This window comes from Lutjanus erythropterus, chromosome 12, assembly GCF_056507025.1.
Source record: "Lutjanus erythropterus isolate fLutEry1 chromosome 12, fLutEry1.hap2, whole genome shotgun sequence".
Classification (NCBI taxonomy): Eukaryota; Metazoa; Chordata; class Actinopteri; order Lutjaniformes; family Lutjanidae; genus Lutjanus; species Lutjanus erythropterus.
The window spans coordinates 36,032,655-36,049,413 of NC_139328.1; the positions used below are offsets into that span (position 1 = coordinate 36,032,655).

General features: G+C 39.2%; 1 protein-coding gene across 1 annotated transcript in view; it reads right to left on the reverse strand.

The window, feature by feature from the left end:
* LOC146318417 (cadherin-6-like) overlaps window positions 1-15,196 on the reverse strand; it is a 125,860-nt gene extending 110,664 nt beyond the window's left edge. Inside the window, exon 1 of the mRNA XM_084732442.1 lies at window positions 15,058-15,196. The gene's annotated coding sequence lies outside the window, so the exon portion shown is untranslated. The remainder of the gene's footprint in view (window positions 1-15,057) is intronic.
* Between the last annotated feature and the right edge of the window lie 1,563 nt (window positions 15,197-16,759).

Consider the following 16,759-nt stretch of genomic DNA (forward strand, 5'->3'; position numbering starts at 1 on the left):
TATTAAGCAGCGCGCTGATGACCAGTCAGGCTCCAGAATGGCTCAGGAAGTGACGTGTCTATTCACAAGCTAACCAGTATATGCAACCAACCACCAACCACCCTCCCACTATCAAAGCAGATATACACTGTTGCAAGTTCATTAGGTACCAGAGATGGCAAAAGTTCTGTACTCAAGTAGAAGAACAGACTTATTTACTCAACTAAAAGTGAAAAAGTGCAGGCTCAGAAGTATACTGAAAGTACAAAAGTAAAATGTTGTCCTCATTTCTACCAGCTGTTTCTGTGCAAAGATGTTAGTTTTTCGTCATGTTTGTTATGTTTATTGTCTTTTCGCGTCTTTTATAGGGCTGAACAATTGCAATCGCAGTAAAACTGCAATATTGACAAATCCAATATCCAAATTGCTCAGAGTTGCAATTTTCTGAAAAAGGAAAAATGCATGAGAAAACAGCATTATAATGAGGGACTGCAGTGCTGCAGAGGTGACCTGGCCTAAAACTCTGGTTCTCCAGATGAAAGAAAACATGTTTGTTTGGATCAGACCTCAATAAATATCACATCATCACCATTTTAATAGTTTTTTTTCACATAACATGAAAATTGTACTGCAAAACTGATCACTTCCACTAATGGTGTAGTCAGAATAATCACAATATGACTTTCTTTGTGCAGCCCTAGCCTTTCACATTGTTTTTCTCCTTGTTATGTTGCTTACATAATTTTCATCATGTTATGGTGATCTTAGTCTTGTTACGTCTACTTTAATCCTGTTATGGCTTCTATGTCACTGCGCTTCCTGGAATGTCTTTTTTGTCTTATGTCTTTCTTTTGTCTTTTTGCATGTTTCTCATCAGAATTTTCACCTTCTAATATCAGCATCAGTCCCAAAAATCCAGTATCGTTCAGCCTCTAGTTGTATCATAGGCTCGAGCAGTAAGAATTAGTGTGTATTGCCCTTATGACTTTTTCCCAGAACACCTCCAGCACCTGTGATACCCAGTTTTGAATCTCATCTCCTGCTGTCACCTTCATCAACTGACATCCATGAATGACCTGACCAGAAAATGCATAAACATTAAAGACAAAAACACAACAAAGTCCTGGTCATGTGACCTTCTGCCAGCGTCTACCTCCCTGAGGGATGAATGGCTGCTCTTGTCATTCACACACTTCACAATGGATCTGGAGCAAGCGATGGCACAGATTTTCGCTTTAAGAAATGCGCTACTTCCTGGCTGCTGGCCCGAGGTGTACCCCACCTGTCACCCCGATGCATGCTGGGATAGCCTCCAGCCTCCCACGACCCTGAACACCATCAGTGGGTGTGGAAAGTGGATGGATGGATGGATGGATTGAAGATCAGCGAGAGAGCAGTTCACAGCCTTGATGGTGGGTGGTGGCTAAAAGAGGAGTATACTGTACAGTGTATTATCTAACAGAATAGTATATATTCTGTCCAAGGCCGTGGCGAGTGGAGAGCACTTGGCTTTGTGTAGTCGTCTATTGTCCTCAGGGATTAAAGCCTTGGTATTAACACAGCCTGACTCACACAGGCCTCGCTAAAACTACCAAACAAGATCTCACCAGTCAGGTTCAAACAGTCAAACAACAAGAAAACATCTAGAAAAAAGACTGAGCTAAAGTGTGATCCAAACAGGGCCGCAGCTAATTAATATTTTCATTGTTGATTACTCTGTTGATTGTCTCTTGTTATCCTGATCGATTAGTTATTTGGTCCATAAAATGTCATAAAATAGTGAAAAATGATGATCAGTGTTTCCCAAAGCCCAAGATGATATCCTCAAATTTCTGGTTTTGTCCACAACACAAAAATATTCAGTTTACTGTCAGAGAGAGGCAAAGAAACCAGAAAATAGTCCCATTTAAGAAGCTGAAATCAGAGAATTTTGTCCTGAATTTTTCTTATAAAAAGACTGATAATTAATCAATTATCAAAATAATTGTTGATTAATTTAACAAAAGATTATCTGATTTAAGGATAATCAACATATGACTGACAGAGAAATTGGATTATGGTTCAATTTCCACCACTGCCAGCAAACTATGTACTCTTTTTCTATTCAAAGAATCACAGAGGAATACAGTGAAGATAAAAACTGGGCCAGAAAACATGTAAAAAAAAAAAAAAAAAAAGAGCACATCTAGAGCAGAGTAATAAAAGCTCTCTTTGAAATACAGTCTTTTATGATAGTGTGTTATCACAGCAGCACGTCCTGTCCAATCCAATCCAATGAAAGTGAACCGTAATCAAAAAAGGAATGAAATTGAACAACTTAACCGTTGTCTTTGTACTGTTCGACTGTCCGACTGTTCTCCACAGCCCCCGAGGACAGGGACTGGGAAATACAATTAACAACAGCTGTGGTTAGTTTGTCAGGGAGTCTATTAACTACTCTGCTTTTTTGCCCCAACATATATACTGCTTGGTCCTGCTGCTGCCTCTCCTTTCACCTCCAATTATAGCAGACAAAGCCTGATGATGAGAAGCACTTCACACTAAACAAATACGACAGTCACATGTGGAACAATGACACTATCCTTGTCAGTGTGTTTGTTTGCCTTCGACAGCCTGTGAAACAAGATGTAGGTAAATATGTGGGTTAAGAGGCTCGTCTTATTCATCCAGTCGTTCCCGACGTGCTGTGAACACCGGCCTGTCTTTTCATGCTCTGTACAGGCTAGAAGTTCTCACAGGTGGCTGTCAAGTTCTCACACCTCCAGCTTCAACACCTGAAAAATGTTTTCTACCTGCGTGTGTGTGATTTTAGGGGAACCATCATCATCCATGCCCGAATAATACTACCCAACATAATGGTGTAAACCCCTTTAAAAAGATTCTCACTCCTTTTCTTCAGTTATATTTTGTCCCGGTTTTGGTGATTTTCTGTGTGATTCTGCCGCGATGTAGCATTTCTCTGTAAGGATGCTTGTTATTTCTGTAACACCTGCAGTGTGAATTTCAAATGTGAGGGTGTTGACACATAAACATAACATGGATTAAAAGGAACACGCCGTGGAAAATCTATGTTTTGAGTCACAAATTCACACCTGTCGGCTTGAAAGGTGGTTATAAATGTTCTGCTCCTTTGGAGTGCTGCAAATAACAATTATTTTCATTATCGATTAATCTACTGATGATTTTCTCAATTAGTTGCTAAGTTGCTTGGTGAAAAAGGTTTATCACTGTCTCCCAAAGCCTGAAAATGACATCTTCAACTGTCTTTTTTGTCCACAACCCAAAGATGTTCAGTTTACTGACAGAGAGGACAAAAGAAAACAGAAAATATTCACATTTGAGAAGCTGAAATTGGAGAATTTGCACTCTTTTTTTCTTAAAAAACTCCATTATCAACATAGTTGGTGATTTGGTTGGTGATTAGTTGACAACTAATCGGCTAATTTTTGCAGCTCTACTCTTTTGTGAGGGATAGCAGCTGCAGTCAGATTCTAATGGAGGCCCACAGTCACAGCAAAAAAAGAAGCAAAGAAAACACACCCCTGCAGCATAATCCACTTCTCCACTATTGATCCATACATCCACATCTTCCAATGAAGCTAAGTTTCTCCACAGTATATCTAAATACACAGCGTCCGTGTTGTTCTCTGGCCTCGTCATTGCTCTGAAGCTCCTTGGACAGTACATTTTCTGCTCTGTTGGCTGAGCGACTATTGTTTTGAAGCTCCTGAGCACGCCCATCAGAGGTGAACTGAAGGACTGCTGAATATTTTCTACAGACATTTTGATTCTGACAATAGCCGCTATCCTGAAAGGTTTGTTCCAAGCAGCAAACCTCAAGGATATCAAGGACACCAAAACAAAGACAAAAAGAGAGGTATTGAACAAACGCTGTTGCTCCATTAATAAGCAACTGTTTGCCAACATATTCCACAACAACTTCATAAGGTGGTAATATGTCACAAGTTGTGAGTCCTTCGTCACCTCCTTCATCACCATCTGCTACGCCGCAGCCTCTGCCAAGGATGGGGGCAGCCTGCAGTGGATCATTCGCTTTGCAGAGAAGGTGATTGGCGGCAGTCTGCCATCCCTCCAGGACCTGCGTGTCTCCAGAACCCTGAGGCGAGCAGGAGAGGTTGTGGCCGACCCCCCCCGTCCGGGCATAAACTCTTTGAAACACTCCCCTCGGGCAGGAGGCTGTGGTCCATCAGGACCAAAAGCTCACGCCATGAGGACGGTCTCTTCCTGAGTGAAGCTGGACTCCTCAGCTGACACTGGCTCTCATCCTGCACCATACACACAACTAGTGTTGTTCCTATACTGATATCACTGTCAGAAAATACCTCTGATACAGCCTAGAATATGGTATTTGGTATCGGCTGTGTATCGACCCAAAACCACAGAATTTATATGTCATTTTTTAACCAAGGCAGTGAAGTCATGTTCCATGGCAAAAATTCTCTGTATGGATTTGTTAACGTTTTACTATTTAAACCTGAGCCACGCCTAACAACTTTAGGCCTGAGTATCAGTACTCAATACTTTAAAGGTGTCTGTTGAAATAACTCAATATCAAGAAGTATCTAAACGTCTCCAGTCAAACAATATCTGCATTCAATCCCTGATCTATAAAGAAATTACTATTTATATGGTTTTGTTCACAGCCAATCACTGCAAGTGTCCTTATAAAGAAGAACCTTTGATAAATGTATCACATGAAGCACTCTACTGGTTATCAGTATCACTGTAAAGGTACTGGTACTGGTATCATCATTTTTTAAACAATAACCAACCTTATACAACAATCCATACAGGATTAGTAGTATAATCAAAAATTATATATTTGCATCAGGACAAAGTTCAGGTATTGGAATCAGGATCAGGAAGGAAAATATGGCACTGGAACATCTCAACACACTAGTACACAGGGCTGCAACTAAAGAAGACCATCATTATCAATTAATCTGCTGATTATTTCCGTGATTAATCAATCAATTGTTTAGTCCAACCATTCAGAACTTAAGAATGATACAGCCCAATCTGAAATCTGAAAATCCAAACCTTTAATCACAACTCTGATCAACACATGATGCTAACTGTACTGCTGATGAGATATCAGATATGTTCCACGGTTAATGTTACAGGTCACCAGTTAGGTCAGATACATGGATAATAACACGTAATTTAAACCCCAGTGCTTTGTTTTATAAGTCCTAATTGCTTTTTGAAAATTAATTATGCATATCTTATGGTCATTTCTAAGTTAGAAAACTGAAACTTAAAGTTTGTTCATGTATTTTTCATGGCTTCTCAAGGCCCATCTGCAGGTTCTTCACTGATTCTATTAAAAAAAAAAAACTGTCAAAAACAAAACATTTCCTAGAGCCCAAATCAACATCATCAGACTGCTTCTTTTGTCCAGCCAACAGTCAAAAACCCAAAACCTTTACAATCATAAAGGATGAAGAAAAAGCAGCAAATTCTCACTTTTGAAAAGCTGGAACCATCAAATGTTTTGCTTGAAAATTGACTGAAACAAATCATTAATTATCAAAACAGCTGGTAATTAATTTTGTTTCAATATACTAGTGCTAATCAATTAATTGACTAATTATTGCAGCTCTGCTCTTTTTTCTTCATACTGTGAACATTTGCACCTTTTTCAGTCAATATTCTGGACATTGCATTCTCTTCATTTCAAGAAGCTATACAACACATTTTAACTGAATTTCTATTTTATACTTATTACTGATGACTGATTTTCACTGTATGATTTTCTCTTTTTTTATTGTGACTGTGGACCTCTTTCTTGTAGCAGGCCATAACAAGCAGTGTAATTCCGTGAGACTTCTCCTCAGTACTGTGGGGTATTGTGTCAGTGTGAAAATAGCCTTTGAACCAGGGACCACCTCGGCAAAGCTCCTGAGCGAGATTACATTGTGCTCTCGTCTTGAACTAGTATCTCCCCCTTTCACTGCTTATTTTCTCTGCTCCATTTTTATTTTCAACAAAGTTCTCCTCTTTGCTACCTCAGGTTAGCCATCAGACACTAATTAGATAGCTCGCAAGTTGCTGGGGGATCAAAAAAAGCCTCTCATCTGATTTCAGTCAAAATGGTAAAGCGGTCTCGGGAATTTCGACATGCTGCCACGTCTTTTCATTCTTCCTGACCCGGCTTTGATGAACAGCGATCTACTGTATTTGCAAACACAACACAGTGGGCCTAGAGAGCTGTAATTGGAGGAGCTGTCAAGCCAGAGGAGGGGAAGGCTGAAGTTGTCTTCAAACAACAATTTAGCGGCTCCCTTCCAGAAAGATGCAGCTGAACACCTGTCAGAGGAAAACTGTTCATTTGATGTGAATGTTTTCTGCAGTGTGTTAAAAGCTGCTGCTATTCACATGCTCACCAATTTGGTGTCTGCTGCTGCCTGGAGTTATGCACAGGGAGGTGGTAGCTGACTGCTGTGGCTGTCTTATGAGCACACTGTATTAAAACAGTCCTTGCTTTCCATGCAATTATACACAATGGTGGTGATAGAGGTCTACAGGTTAGAAAAACAGACCTGGAATCAGCAAATAGTCCGGGAAAACGTGGACAGGAAATGTGCTTTCCATGGAAAAATGATGATCAAAAGCATACAAACACACACATACACACACCTCTGCTGCAGCCGCGCTCCTGCTACTTAATCCACTTAATGTACCTGACGATGCACCTGGACCGAATCAGTGTTATCACCCTCCACACACACACCCGCGCACCCCCCCCCCCCCACACACACACATGCATACAGAGCACAAAGACTATTGTCAGGGCAGTTGTCGGACGTCAACGTAAATTAGCACACAGAGCAGTTTCAGGGCTTCATTAGCATCCAGAGCTTCTATAATTAAATGTGTGTGAGTGGCTGCTCTGTCAGATGACATCATGTACTGAGTGTTTTTAATAGTCATTGCTTTAATGAGACTATCCATTACAACTGATATCTTAGAACAGCTTTTCTCTCTTTCTCACAGATACAGAAACTCTGTCTGGTGAAGCCACTAATGACTTTGCATACAGTGAGAGTAATCAGAGACTGGCAGCGATCCAAGCAACTATTACATCTTTACAACGTACACATGAAGCTGTGCAGAAAGAAAGCTCTTATAGTCAAAGGTTGAATGTAATGTCTGCTCCATCAATATTCTGACTGCTTCACTAAACAGTCAAAATTGGCTTTGAGATGTCATGACTTGTTATTTTCTATCTGCTAAATATGGCCGGACTAAGCTGTTCGGGGGTCCAGGACAGAAATTTGCTTTTGGGTCCCTACTGACCTCTATGGTGAACATAACAAATGACATTTATCAGCTGGACAGGACATTCATTATTGGTATCTACAACATCTGTATTTCAAGATATCTGGAATATTTTGACTACTCAAAATTCTAACTTTAGACATCCGTTATTACATTTTGACTCCTACTTTTGCCATTCATGTCTACAGGGTTTCTCATTACAGATATCTACCTATCAGTTTCAGGTATCTGCAGTGTGAACTGTAGTTATCTGCAAGTGAATTATGACAGGCTGTAATTCCAGTTTCAGATATGTGCAGTTTAATTCTGACTAGTCATAATTCTAGTTCAAGCGATCTCTAATTCCCCTACATTCAAGATATCCTTCAATGTTTTTTAACATATCTTTAGATTTTGAGTGTTCTAGATAGCTTGAACTGGATTATGACATAACATAATTGAATTGTAGATATCTATTATCAAGTTGTAGATATCTTTTTAATGAATTTTGATTAGAGATGTCTCCAACTGGAGACATATTTAACTTTCATTCTGCCAAGTCAAAATGTAATTACGGGTATCCTGAGTTACAGCTTTGACTGACATAAGATATCTTGAAATATATCTTGATTGTTAGTAGGCCCTATGTTTTCTGTGTTAATTACTTTCTGTTGTGTTAATGTTCTGCAATTTATTAACAAAACATTGTTCAGCAATATGGACAATATGAACTAAAACCATATTGTCTTTTAATAATAATAAAAAATCTCTCAAGACCAGTTATCAAAACCACTTGACATATATGACCCTTGAAAAGTTTTGGCCCTTTTGGCCCTTTTCCTGGTTGGGGATCCAGAGTTGATGCTTAAGTGTATCTGTCTGCAATATCTTACATTATTAACATTTGACTGCTATTAACTGTTTCACCTACAGGACAGAAGCACTGTATGAACATGTGATATACAGGTTTATGTGGTTTAGGGCTGCAACTAGCAAATATTTTCATGTTCAATTAATCTGCAGATCATTTTTTCAAAGAATCATTGATTTCTATGAAACCAAAACTCAAACATATTTACTTTACAATCAGAAACAATAAAGATAAGAAGCAAAGTCTCATTTGAGAAGTTGGAACCAAAGAATGTTTGGTATTTTCTGATTTAAAAATACCTGAAACAATTAACTGATTATCAATATAGTTGCATATTCTACTGTCAATCAAGTACTAGAGTCAGTCCTGATATCAGTCAGATATATCAGACTCCTGCCACTGTGCTTATTGTGGTCATTTTAAAAACTACACCCTGTCATTGACATAATCCACGTACAATGCACATATAAAGGCACAGGTGATATTTGTTTTCACTTTGTGTGGGCCAAGAAAGGAATTTAAAGAAATTGTATATTTGCTACCAAACAGTATCTGCTGCCAACACTGTCTCAGTAACAGCTCCTCAGTCTTAAATACTGCTGCTCCACTAAAAACAATTACTACATCCTGTTTAAGGATGAAAGAATTCAAGACCGAAAGAAAACAGTGTATCAGAGCTGAACAAGAGCTAAAAGTACAAAGCATCTGGTAATCACTAGCTAATCAAAGACAAATTATGATATGACATTTAAAAGATTTAAGATTTAAGCCCTACAAATGACTCTGAACAAGCCAAAATAATCCAGGTTTGATTTTGTTCTCTTCAATCCCACTGGGAAACCCTTTTCCCTTGATGATTCTGTCTTCTGTAAAGTAGAATGCTGATAAAATTAAGGATCCTTTCATTTTTTTAATCCTATTATCATATTGATCATTTGTGCCAGTTTAGTCTGATCTTACATCACAAGACTGTTTCAGCGCTTTAAACATCATCCCGACACATTTTTCTCCTGCTACAGGTCTGTGCTGCCACTCTTAGCCTCCTACACAGTGGGCTACATACCAGGTTTGACCCCTGTGAGTGTGCACTAAATGCTCCTTCTTAATGGGTGCAGCACTTGTGTTAAAATAGAGACTTAAAGCCTTTTCACACATAGAGGTTTTACAGAAGTTCCTGTAATTGATCCAAAAGTCCAAACCTTCTCAAAAAATGTTTTAACACCAGAAAACATCCGAACCACCTGTTTTGTTCTTCTTCACTGTTTGGTCCGGACTGTGGTCTAGGAAGGTTTGACAGACCCAGTTCTTAAAAATGTTAATGTCTATTCCTGCTCTACCTTATTTTTAAGACTTTTTGGTTTGTCTGAGCAATTTGAATAATGCCAATAACAACAGTTCAAGTTAGGGCTGCACAATTAATTGCAACATAATTGAAATCGCAATGTGGCCAAGTGCAATATCCAAATTGCAGAACCAGGACCAAATTGTAATTTTTTGAAAAGTGAAAACTGTATGAGACGACAGCATTATAAAGAGGTACAGTTGTGCTGCAGAGATGACCTGGCCTAAAACTCTTGTTCTCCAGATGAAAGAAAACATGTTTGTTTGTTTGTTTGTTTTTTAATTGTGCAGCCCTTGTTCAACTGTTCAGTATTGTTGACCTGTAGAATGTCTACATGTGTGCACATGTAGACATGTTGGAAGGTGGTTACATGTAGCCTACACAAGGCCAATAAACAATGTTCTCCAGAAGAAATCTAGTTGTGGAAAACCAAGTTTTTCTCATCTTTTAATTAATTTTTCTGAAATTGGGACATTTACATGACATTTAAGAAATCAGATGACTGCAGAGAACCAACACTAACCAGGTTACTTAAATGGCATCTTTTTCGTCTGCCAAGACGAACTTGCCAGTCAAGCCAAGTGAGCATAACAAACTGTCATCTCTGTATTAAAGGAAAAAAATAGGAAAAAATATCAATGTTTCCAGCCAGATTGAAGCTGCCCTCGGTGAGCTTAATAAACACATTAGGCCTGATTCCAAGCCCTAATTTGGAATGACACACTAAAATACTTGTTCATTCAAGCTTTTCTGGTCATCTCAGGAGCATTGCTATACTTAGATCCATCCTGAGTTTCAGCGATACAGAGGATTACATGCTTTTATCTCCTCTTGCCTTAACTGCTGCAGTGCCCTGTTTGTTTGCCTTAACCAAAAAAGAGAACGCCTCCAGTGTGGTGAGAGTGCTGAAGCAAGGCTTTTACCTACAACAAAGAGAAGGGCCAAATATCTCCCTGTGCTCACTGATGGCTTCACTGATTTTTGCAGTGATTATGTGCAAATGTTGTCCTGGCCTGGCTCCAGGTTATCTCATCGAACTTTTGACTGCTTAACAGACCACAGACTGCATGACTGACCTGACTGAGGCTGTGTTCAGGCTAAAGACTAAAGGTGACTGAGCTTTCGCCATCATGGCTCTGTGGCTTTGGAGCACCCTGCCTGAATAACCAAAGCTTTTTTTCATTTATTTCATTTACTCTATCTTGTATGTTTTTCCATCGCTGCTCTTCATCCGTCATTCATTGTATTGATCTTTTCTTTAACTTTGTGAACCACAATGTTTTTGACAAGGAACAACAACAAAAAAAACTTCCCTTGAAGATTTGTGCATCTCACAATCTTCCAGAGAAAATGTTAATGCGGTTCAAAGAATTGGAAAATACAAGTAAGTGGATCTTGAGTTAAGATTTTTTTTGTCAAACTGTTTCCAAGGCCAAGAATTATGGTTGCAAAGTTCAGTTATCAGAATCAAAGGATAAAATGGCATTGGAACATCTCTAAAAATGTTTGACAAGATATTAAACACCTTCACCAAATTCTGCCTCTCACAATGCTCCAAACAAAATTTTGATGTGGTTGAAACTGCAAAATACAAGTAAGTGGGTGAGTTGAGACTGTACTGAAGGCCAAGAATGAATTTTTGTGCTCACAAAAAGTGGAATGAAGTATGTCTGAACTGATAAAACAGCACAAGAACATCAATAAAAAGTAGAATGACTATTTAAAATATCCATACTTTAGTTGTTGTTTAACTGAGTAATGTTTGCTTTATTATTTTATGTACCATGTTTTAGGAAAAATATTTTATGTTTGCAGTTTTTACATCTATTCTGCTGTTTTCAACATTATTTTTGGCATCTTGTTGCACTGTAAAATGTGCATGTTGATTAAGTGTTAATCATGGACATAAACCAGTGAAAATCCTCCAAATTTAGGGAGTTTGGCAGAGCAGATTATTAATTTTGGCCATATTCAAGCCTGAGGTAAGTGTCCTACAGCTCAGTCACTTGTTTGTATCTCCAACAAGGTCCACCATTAACACGTTACGATTAAAGACAGTTTAGGTTATGGGGTCAGGACCACCCTGGGATTTGTATCCAGCCTGAAAAGAGGTGTTGCCTTAGAGGCCAGGCTCAGTGAAACAAAGTCCCCTATTGTAGTCTTGAGAGTTGACCATAGTGGTAACAAACAATACATCCTGGTACATGCAGGCACTGTGGGACAGGATGTCTCTGTCACTGTCAATGCTACCCAAGTGGTTGTAACTACTTTTAATAGACTGCACAGTCCACCAGCACAGATTGGACATCTATACAATTAGCAGAAAAATAATCTGTTAATGCCTGCTTTTTGAAGAACTAGACTTGAGACTCCGTACAAACTGGCAGTGCCTCATGAATTTAGCATGGTAATTTACTATCTACCCAAAAAAAAAGGTTGTTAAAATTCAACTATAATTTTTAGAACAAATTCACACTGATCACTGCTGCCTGGAGGAAGAGGATTATGGGAGTAATACACAAACCAGGTCTCACAGCGGACTGGATGCATACCTAATTTCTGAGTCTTTAGTCGGGCCAATAGTTACAATAAACTCATTATGTGCCGACCAGCCAGCAGCAGGCTACTTCTGGATCTCGCTCTTTGAAAAATGGGCCGTTAAGCTGCACCGAGGTCACATCTGAGTCAGTGTGGAATGTATGTGAGGCCTGACTCAGGCCACGTAATAGGGATGATGGATGCCAGTGCGAAGTACATTTCTAAGGCACTTCCATGCATGCTGGGAAACCCCAGAATCCTACAAAGTATAAATCAAGGGTTCTCGATGAGGGGCCTGAATTACCTGCTGAGGCTTTGAATTCCAGAGGTCCGTTAAGGTTTTCCACACTTAGGTTGGGCTGCACCAACAAAGGTGAACTTTTAAACACAATCAGGTCTTAATCAAGGTTTAACATTAGTTTACACTAAACTTTAAGATTCAATTTAATCTTTTCTTTAAGCCTCAGTTTAGTTTTACTCTAAACCTAGCTTAAATTTAATTCTCAACACTCCAATTTAAATGTGACTCAGCACTAACTTTTAAAACGTCTGCCTGTTAAGATGGATTGAGCAGAATAATCATGTTCCTCGAAGAAAGTTAAAGGACAGACTAGAACGTCGGCTGAGGTTTGTGATGTGTCTGTTCTTTCTTTTCACTCATGTTAAAACAGTCTGCCAGTTGCTGCCAGGCAGTCTCTTCTTTTCCTCGCTGTGTTGTTGTTTGTTTTTAAAGCTTATGTATTTTTTGGCCATACCGCTCCATTAATTCAGCCAACAAGTTATTCTCAGAGGAGAAATTAAAGCTTCTCTGCCGAGCCATCACGAGTAGGCTAAATAACTTTTTAGCCAACTAGTGGCAACGTTTTTTTGTTTAGGAATAAAGAACAGCCTCAAGTTAATGTTTTCATTCCTTGTTTTTACTTAAAGTACCTGCAATTTATTTATTTAATTTAGGTAAGCAGCCATTTCCATATTGATTAAACTCCATTTAAGTTCAGGTTGACATCAATTAACTTGGATTTACTACACAGAGATTAGTTTTTAATCACACAACATCTGGATTTACTCATTTTAAACATAGTTTTGCTACAGGAATCTTTGTTGGTGCAACCCAGTCTTATAGCTTTAGGAGTTAATAGTTCACTTAAGTGCAATTCCTTATCCTAAAGAATGAATAAGAGCAACTAATTTTACAAATAAAATCTTAACTTCTGAAACTTTGTGGCTATACCAGACCAGATTTAGTGTTTAGTTATAAACTGTCAGTCAAGTTGAAAAATTTCATCACTCGTATTGTTCTGAGTAAACACTTTCAGGGTATCAGTCTCTAAAATTAGCGATCAAATCTGCTTCATCCTGCTTTAAAAGCTCAAACTGACCTGAACTATTTCATTAGTATTCTTTCAGCGGAGATGATGATGACTAAATGCTGCTTTTAGAGGCTTTTACGCCATATGAAAAGCGGAATTAAGGGGTCGATTTGAAATTCCTGAATTCCTGTTTTTCTACAAAAACTGTCAAAACATATTTTTGACAATTCGTGTCACAAACTCTCAAGGCCAACTTGCTTTTAAAGGAGAGGATCTGAACATATCTATGTTTTTTTGGTGATTATCATACATTGTAATCAACACCATTGCCACACATCAGCCCAGATGTTGCACACACCCCACCCCTCTGGCACTCCGAGCAGGTCAAATCCACCATGATGTGCTGCCGCCATTTGACCCAAACCTGCTACCATGACCATTCAAGCTGTCCACACACAGACATGCACACACAGTTTTGTTTTAATAGCGGGTCAAACTCATCCACTGAACACAGCAAGTCATCAAAGCCAGCAGACGAAGCAGGGAGACTTTGTGTTTTTCTATGTGAATGGATTCAGAAAAATGGGTTTGACATTTGGTATGACTGAGATGAGGACATGGATGTGAAATTAAAAAAAAAAATCTGTGATTAGAGGCTAACTTCACGATGTGGAAGGACCAAGATGGAGTCAGAGAGAGAGAGAGAGGGAGAGAGAGAGAGAGTTGAAAAGGAGGAGAAAATCAGTCGGAGCGGATCAGCATCACTCCATTCTGCTCCAGTCTCTCAGTAGGTCTCTCTGCCTCTCTCTCTCTCTCTCTCCATCACTCTGTATTAAAACCACAACGACTGAAAATAGAAAAATAACACCGTGCTATTAATGTTTTCAAGCCTTTTTCCCCCCACAAATAAACTATAATATTTCACTCACTGAGCCACAATATCTCCTTCAGCCAAGTTTTACCGCATTCTCTGATATCACCTCCCATAATAATATTTCCCTCGGAAGAAAAATCACCAATCTGACGAGACGGGAAAACTTCGCCAAAAATACGCATTCAAATTTGAATAAAGTAGTTTCCAACACGTTTATTCCTACCAAAGCCGTCACTTTCACAGGATTCCAGCGACTACAATTAAACGTATGGCAGCACGTCGAAATAGGAGTTCCCAAACCTATACACACCGATTTTATTAACGTTTCAAGATAGAAAAAAGTACCAGAAATTCATAAAAACGTCTGTTTTTTTCTTAATTAAATGTCTAATATGATAACTTCCATGCAAGTTGACGTTTTGCACTCTGATGTCGACGTTAAGACGATGAGGGTCCGTGAGACCGTAACTTCAATACTGTCCGTAACGAAATAAAGGAGAAAATAATTATTTTAATATTGGGAAATTGTTTTCATAAATTCTTAGAGGTAGATGTTTACAGAAACTGCTCTGAAAAGCAGCTAAAACAGCTTAGTATGAATTAAAGTTGCTAACTAGCTCCGTGCCAGAATTTTCCCTTACTTTTACCATGTCCGTCAACCCCGTGCCATGACAGTGACAAGCTGCAAATGACTCAATTAAATTAAACCTCACTCATGAAGAGCTTCTCAATTGCCACCAGTTTAACGGCAACATGAAGATAAACAAGTGACACAAATGTAAATTACTATCAGAACTGTTGTTTCATGTGCTGTACCCCGCTGTAGGGGCAGAAGAAGCGGCGTAGAGCCGGTGCCACTTACCGCTGAGTGCTGAGGACGGAGCTTTCACAGACCCGCGCGGCAGCAGAGGCGGACTGACGCTCCGCTCTCCTCTCTGTCTGTCCCCTCTCTGTCTCTGACTCTGCCTCCCTCTCCACGGTGCGCTCTCTCTCCACCGCCCTCCCTGCCTCTCTCTACCAACCCCCTAGTCCCCACAGCCTCCCCTCCCGCCCCTCACCAAATCAACAAATTGAGGAGTTGAAGCGGCTGCTGATTGGTCATTACAGAGCCGTCGGTGATTAAAGGGACACGCGCGCGCTCACACGCACGGGGAACACACATCAGCGTTCACCCCAACTCCGGCAGACCAACAGACACGTTTCAATCAGGCGGTATTTTGAACAGCCAGCTGACTGATTTCTTAAAGGAGAACTCTGGATTATTTGAAGACCCCTCTGCAACATGAGAGTATGACTTGGCACGTGTTGTTTCTGGTGGGTTTTAATAAGCAGAAGCTGGCAGATTACAGTCATTCCTGTGCAGGTGTCACAGCTGAAGGTGGCTCTTCTAGCCTGTGGAAATGTCTTCCTGGCAGAATGGCACTCTGAAAGTAGCACAGTCACAGTACTGTACTCTATTAAAGATATATGAATGATTTTGAAGTACCTGATTGTAGAGCTCCACACTTTTTCAGCAGCCCGGCTTATGGAAGAGAATTTCCAGTTCATTCACTGCATTGATGTTCCAGAAAATCCTTATATGAAGAGTTTTAAGCCTGGAACCATCACCATTAAAGCATTTGATTCAGAGCAACAACGGCTACAACAAAAAAAGAAGATTGGAAAACGATACAAGACAGTGTACATGATTATTTTAAGAGTGAAGAAACTACCCATCCCACAATCCCTTGCAAATGATACTATCTCTTAAATTTAACTTTTGTCATGTTAGTAACAGGGTTGTAATATCTTCTAGTTTGTGTTGCATATGTATATAAATTATATCAACTGCTGTATCATGTTCGTTTCCTAACTAGCCAGCCTGCTAGTGGAACTACCACCAATTTATTATAAGGAACTAGACAGTGTATGCAAAGATGGCGCTTATTTCATCCAATAAGAGTTGCTTGCTGGTCTATAAGCTGATAAAGTTTTCCAGCTGTTGGGTTTACTTCCTGTTTAAACAGGCCATTACAGTGTTTCTCCCCTTGCTCCCACTTGCAAATACTCACTCAGACCATGGACTTTTTTTCAGTGGCTCCAGTTCCAGGAGTGAATTTCCCTTTCATTCACTCCACTGACATTCCAGAAGTTCCTATATAAAAAGTTTTATGCCTGGAACCAAATCAACCAATGGATTTGCCTTTGGAGCATCAGTGACCAATAACTTGTTGGCAAAAAAAATATTTTTATAATCATAAATTTAAAGCTACAACTGGGAACTTTAATATTGTATTGTGTCAGTGTTTCCAAAGAAATAATCACAAAATATAATGTCACCAATGAGATGATTTAAATGTAGCTGATAATTTGGCCATTGAGTACCATCTAGTTCCATTATATTGGAAAGAAGGCAGGCTGATATTTTTCAAAAGTCTGCAGCTCAAACTAAAATTATCAAGATGGCTAACACTGTAAAAATGAAAAAGTTGAGAAAACTCGAAATTTCAGGGCAACAGACTATGATACATTTTTGAGTTTTACCAACTAGTGATCGTTTGCTGAGATAATTTATTTTTCTTCTT